Genomic DNA, 7,095 nt, shown 5'->3' with positions numbered 1-7,095 from the left:
TCTTCTGTTCCAGCACCCCAAGCACACTGAGAATTATTATCTCTGTTTTGCAAACCAAGACTCTCAGGGTAACAGGGTGATCACTCACTCACGTCTGATGCCAAACCTGGACCACATCCCCTTATGCCACTCTGCTTCTGGGTCCCACAATGTGGGAGAGACATGGCTTTCTATCATGTAGAGCCGGCCAGCAGACCAAAGCCACAAATGACAAAGTGTGAAGACTCAGTCTGGAGAATAAGGGGGAGAAACTGACCAAAAAGTAGAAATAAGGAAATGTCCCAAGTTACTGTCCACCCCATTGGCTTAAGCCAGCTACAGATTCAAAGAGTAACAGGAGGGACCACGTCCTCCTACACTGGTGATTCTCAAGCCAAGGACTCCACTGCAACTTGTTTAGAGCTTAGATTCCTGATCTCCTCCAGTTCAAATCCTGGTTGGCATCCCCGTCACCTGTGCCCACTTTGTGCAATCTCTATAAAGCTAGACTGGACAACCCTCAGTGAAGAGTGTACTGAGAAACAGGACTTATATTCGAGAACCATCTCTTGGCCACTTTCAGGTTTCTGTCGTTTGCTTGGGGCAGGGAGTTCTTTTCAGTATTTCTGGATGAGGTAGTTCAAGAAGTTTAAACAATGGAATGGACTGCAGAGCCCCTGGGTGTCCACATCACAAAGCCATCTCAGCGGCGTGGACGGCAGTTGGTGTGCGCCATGCACCAGGAGATGCTCTGTTCTCAGCACTGAAGATGCAGCCTCCTCCAAGTGAAATGTACCTCCAGTTCCAAGCTTAAATCATTTTTAAAATGTTTTGTTTTATATTGGAGTATAGTTGGTTTACAGTGTTGTGTTACTTTCAGGTATATAGGAAAGTGATGCAATTATCTATATACATATTATCTATGCTGATTCTTTTCCCATCTAGGTTGTTATGGAATATTGACTGTAGCTCCCTGTGCATACAGTAGGTCCTTGTTGATTATCTACTTTGTATATGTGTGCATGCGTGCATGCTTGCTAGATTGCCTCAGTCATGTCCAACGCTTTGCACCTAGGGACTGTGGTCTGCCAGGCTCCTCTGTCCACGGGCTTCTCCAAGTGAGAATACTGGGATGGGTTGCCATGTGTTCCTTCAGGGGATCTTCCCAACCCAGGGATCCAAGCCATGTCTCCTGCATTCTCAGGTGGGTTCTTTACCACCTAGGAAGTGATGTGTAATGTCGATCCCAAGCTCCCAATTTATCCCCCCCACTCCCCTTAAATAATTTAATCCTCTTTACCTGGTTATGAAGCTGTTGGGGGCCATTTTTTTTCTCCCTAAGAGGAAAAGGCTTGAAACTCTGTCATATTTGTACTCTTGCACGGAGCCAAAATTCACTGTACCAAACCTTCTCTCAAGCCCCCTTGATTTTAAGAGATCTGTGGCTCATTTCTGTTAAAACTAAATCTTTTCTACCATTTCCTTCCTCTACTCCATATTTTTCCCCCTTCTCTTGATATTTAGAAATTAACATGCATTTTCTCCCAGATTATAAGGCTAACAGTTGCTGCTAAAGAAAATGTAGAAAAATAGAAACACAAATGTTAAAGAGAGATTATCTACAACCCAGACATAACCACTGTTAATTTTTGTAACTTCTTCATGTCTTTTTTAAAATTCACATATATATTTTTATAAAACTACAGGTCACACTGTTTTGTTTAAGTCCTGCCATGCTCTTCTTCAGAAAGGTGGACCAATTTATTCTTCTAATGGTATATATGAAGATTACCATATCTTTGCTACCCCTTTAAACACTGAATATTATCCTTCCTGTTAATCTTCACCAGTTTAAAGGAAACAAATTGATTTTGTTTGCATTGCTGTGATCATTAGTGAGGCTAAACCTTTATTTTCACATTGATCACTCCCTTGAATTCCACCTTGTCTTTATATCAGGAGTGTGTGAAGCGTATATCAGTGTACCAGAAGTGTGTATCAGTTCAGTCACACCCAGGTCAGCCCTGTGTGCTGCGAGTCTGATGAATGGATAAGAAGAAGGGGGTTGCAGGCAGAAGGAAGAAGATTGCCAAGGATTCTGCAAAAATGAAGATCATGTTCCTTGTCCTCTTCTTTTAGAACACATGACTAAAGGAATGCATGCTCATTGTAAGCAGAAATCAAGGATTTCAAAAGGGCTTATGAATACTGTGAACGCTCGCCTCAGCCCTCCTCTCGCACCATCCGCAGATCCTGTCCCCCTGGTTTAACCACCTGTGGTCTCCTCCTCCCGTCTCCTGTGTTGTCTCCCTGTGGGACCTGGATTTAGCAAAGTGACCAGGAGAAAGGGTCAGGGATTCAAGACGAAACGGGTTCTTCATGCAAAGCTCCCAGGGTGGTCAGTTGGGAGGGGAAGCAGGGCAGACCACCCCAGGGGTTTGTCTGAAATCAGGCGGGCAGATGAATGGAGGGCAAGCTAAATTACCCAGCTTGCCTTGATTTCAGTCTGCATGAAAAATGGCAGGCTGTTGACTGTCACACATGAGCAGTGGCCTTTGTTAAGTTCTGTCCCTTGAGTATAACCCCTTTCCTTTACAAAGTAGAATGGAAAAACCTGAGAAATGGTCTGCATTTTCCCTCATGAATCCTTTGCTCCATCTGGCAGGTCTTGTGAAGCCCTCCATCCACCTTTGAGCCAGCCTGCTTCCCCATAGCGGTTTGAAATAACATCCGCTGCCTGCAGGCCCACACCCAGGTCTGGCTTAAAGGATGTCATCAAAGCCATGCTTAAAATTTATGCCAAGATCTGAGTAGAATCTGTAGTGTGAAATGCGACCCATTTCTTATCATCGGAAAATCTTTTGGAGGGAAACTGATCTAATTATTCAAATTCTTAGTCATTTTTAAGAAAATGACTCTTTTGAATGAGAGGGGTCATCACCCAACTGATCTGGAACCTTTGAAAACATTTTCCTCTCCTGAGCAATGCAGATGCCTCTGGAATGGAATAGGCCATTAGAATCAATGGATCACCAGCCTCCTGTTCACTAAAGGAAAAAAAAAAAAAGACATTTGAGATGGAAATATTTCCCGTTATTTTTAGATTCTGCTTTTCTTTTCCACTGATCATCTATCTTCCCTCTTTTTGCCTCCCTTCCCACAGGGAATCCTTTCCTGCAAGAATTTAATTTTTCCCTCCACCTGATTGTCTTAGGTATGATGGTTTAGTGTTAGACAACTTTCCGTCACAATCTATTAATAGTAGACTTACTATAAGGTGAGTTGTTCAAATAACAAAATTATATATGAGAAAGCTTTGTCTTGAACTTAGTCCAAATGGCCTTCATTCAAGAAGTGTCCATTCCGAAAAGGCAAGCATCATTTTCTGGACCCAGAGGGTGGAATGATACAGTAAGACTCTAGGTGATATTGGTGGCAGTAATGGTGCTAGTGGTAAAGAATCTGCCTGCCAATACAGGAGACCCAGGTTCAATCCCTGGGTCAGGAAGATCCCCTGGAGGAGGGCATGGCAACCCATTCCAGTATTCTTGCTGGGAGAATCCCCTGGACTGAGGGGCCTGGGAGGTTACATTCCATGGGGCTGCAAGGGAGGCTGGAGAAAACCTTCTGTATTGTAATTAGTTCTCTAACCTGATATGACAAATTACCTCCAAACTTAGTACCTTAAAACAACAAACATTCTCTCACACACTTTCTGAGGGTCAGGAGCCCAGGAGTGATTTAGCTGGCCTGGCTTGAGGTCTCTCATAGGAGTCAACAGTCAAGCTGTGGCCTGGGGCTGCAAGCATCTCAAGCTTGACTGGGGCTGGAAGAGTTGCTTCCAAGCTCAGTCGCGTGGCTACTTGCAGGTCTCAGTTCCTCGCTAGATGGCGGCCAGAGGACTTCGCTGCTCGCTGTGGGTCTCTCCATAGACTCCCTGAATATCCTCACAGTGTGACTTTCCCCAGAGCAAGTGTTCCAGGAGCGCGCGTGCAAGACAGCAGCCTGTCTTTCTATGTTGCTGTTGTTCAGTTGCTAACTTGTGTCCGACTCTGTGACCCCAGGGATTGCAGCATGTCTGGCTTCCCTGTCTTTCACCAGCTCTCAGACTTTGCTCAAACTCATGCCCATTGACTCAGTGAAGCCATCCAGCCATCTCATCCTCCGTTGTCCCCTTCTCCTCCTGCCCTCAATCCTTCCCAGCATCAGGGTCTTCTCTAATGAGTCAGCTCTTCGCATCAGGTGGTCAAAGTATTAGAGCTTCACCTTCAGTCCTTCCACTGAATATTCAGGGTTGATTTCTTTTAGGATGGACTGGTTTGATTTCCCTGCTGTCCAAGGGACTCTCAAGAGCCTTCTCCAGCACCACAGATTAAAAGCATCAACTCTTTGGTGCTCAGTCTTCGTTATGGTCCAATTCTCACATTCATACTTGATTGCTGGAAAAACCACAGATTTGACTATATGGTTGTCTTTCTGTAACCTAAGCTTGAAAATGACAACCTGTCACTTCTGCTGTTTTCTATTCTTAAGCAAGTCCAGCCCACATTTAAGGCAGGGGGGGGGGATAACTCTACCTCTGGAAGGGAGTAGTATAAAAAATTTTTATTTACACTGTTTATAAATTTTTGGTGTACAGCAAAGTGTGTGTGTGTATATATGTATATATATAATTCTTTTTCATTATAGTTTATTAAAAGATATTATAGTTCCCTGTGCTATACAGTAAGACATTGCTTATCTGTTTTATACACAGTAGTGTGTATCTATTAATCTCAAGGTCCTAATTTATCCCTTCTACCTCTTTCTCCTTTTAAGTTTGTTTTCTATGTCTGTGAGTCTGTTTCTTTTTTTTTTTTTAAGAAAATTATACCATTTTTTTAGATTCCATATATAACATGAAATCATATTTGTCTTTTTATTACTGACTTCATTTAGTATGATAATCTCTAGGTCCATCCATGTTGCTGAAATTACATTACTTCATTCTTTTTAATGAAAAATATTCCACTTGTGTGTGGGTGTATGTATATATATATATATATATATATATATATATATATACATGTCACATCTTCTTTATCCATTCATCTGCTGATGGACATTTAGAGTGCTTCCATGTCTTGGCTGTTGTAAATAGTGCTACTATGAACACTGGGTACATGTATCTTTTGAATTAAGAGTTTTTGTCTTTACTGGATATGTGCCCTGGAGTAGGGTTGCTGGCTCATATGGTAGCTCTATTTTTAGTTTTTTGAGCAACCTCTCATTCCGTTCTCCACAGTGTTTGCACAAGTTTACATTCCCACCTACAGGGTAGGAGCATTCCCTTTTCTCCACACCCTCTCCAGCATTTATCACTTGTAGAGTTTTTGATGATGGCCATTCTGATTGGTATGAGGTGATACCTCATTGTGGTTTTAAATTACATTTCTCTAATACTTAGCCAAGTTGAGCATCTTTTGGTATGCCCATTAGCCATCTGTGTGTCTTCTTTGGAGAAACATCTAGGTCTTCTGCCCATTTGTTTATTGGGTTGTTATTGAGCTGTTTTGAGTGTTTGTGTATTTTGAAAATTAAGCCCTTGGTGGTTTCATTGTTTGCAAATATTTTCTTCCATTCCAAGGTTGTCTTTTTTCCCTCTGTGCAGAAGCTTATATTCTGCACAAAATCTTATAAGTTTAAGTCCCATCTGTTTATTTTTGGCTTTATTTCTATTGCCTCACGAGACTGACCTAAGAAAACACTGCTATGATTTATGTCAAAAGAATGTTTTGCCTACATTCTCTTGTAGGAGTTTATGGTGTCATGTCTTATATTTAAGTCTTTAAGCTATTGTGAGTGTATTTTTGTGTATGGTGTGAGGGAATATTCTGACTTCATTGATTTGCGCATGGCTGTCCAGCTTTCCTCTATTTCTTTGCATTGATCGCTGAGGAAGGCTTTCTTATCTCTCCTGGCTATTCTTTGGAACTCTGCATTCAAATGGGAATATCTTTTCTTTTCTCCTTTGCTTTTCACTTCTCTTCTTTTCACAGCTATTTGTAAGGCCTCCTCAGACAACCATTTTGCTTTTTTGCATTTCTTTTCCTTGGGGATGGTTTTGATCCCTTTCTGCTGTACAATGTCATGAACCTCTGACCATAGTTCATCAGGCTCTCTGTCTATCAGATCTAGTCCCTTAAATCTATTTCCTACTTCCACTGTATAGTCATAAGGGATTTGATTTAGGTCATGCCTGAATGGTCTAATGGTTTTCCCTACTTTCTTCAGTTTAAGCCTGAATTTGGCAATAAGAAATTCATGATCTGAGCCACAGTCAGCTCCCGGTCTTGTTTTTGCTGACTGTATAGAGCTTCTCCATCTTTGGCTGCAAAGAATATAATCAATCTGATTTCGGTGTTGGCCATCTGGTGATGTCCATGTGTAGAGTCTTCTCTTGTATTGTTGGATGAGGGTGTTTGCTATGACCAGTGCATTCTCTTGGCAAAACTCCATTAGCCTTTTCCCTGCTTCATTACGTACTTCAAGGCCAAATTTGCCTGTTACTCCAGGTGTTTCTTGACTTCCTATTTTTGCATTCCAGTCCCCTATAATGGAAAGGACATCTTTTTTGGGTGTTAGTTCTAAAAGGTCCTGTAGGTCTTCATAGAACCGTTCAACTTCAGCTTCTTCAGCATAACTGGTTGGAGCATAGACTTGGATTACCATGATATTGAATGGTTTGCCTTGGAAACTAACAGAGCTCATTCTGTCATTTTTGAGATTACATTCAAGTACTGCATTTCGGACTCTCTTGTTGACCATGATGGCTACTCCATTTCTTCTAAGGGATTCCTGCCCACAGTAGTAGATATAATGGTCATCTGAGTTAAATTCACCTATTCCAGTCCATTTTAGTTTGCTGATTCCTAGAATGTCGACATTCACTATTGCCATCTCCTATTTGACCACTTCCAATTTGCCTTGATTCATGGACCTAACATTCCAGGTTCCTATGCAATATTGCTCTTTACGGCATTAGACCTTGCTTCTATCACCAGTCCCATCCATACTGGGTGTTGTTTTTTCTTTGGCTCCATCCCTTCATTCTTTCTGGAGTTATTTCTCCACTGA

Source organism: Muntiacus reevesi, chromosome 6, assembly GCF_963930625.1.
Source record: "Muntiacus reevesi chromosome 6, mMunRee1.1, whole genome shotgun sequence".
In the NCBI taxonomy this organism is placed as follows: Eukaryota; Metazoa; Chordata; class Mammalia; order Artiodactyla; family Cervidae; genus Muntiacus; species Muntiacus reevesi.
The sequence above is the reverse complement of the archived record's forward strand: the minus strand, read 5'-3'. Positions refer to the sequence as shown.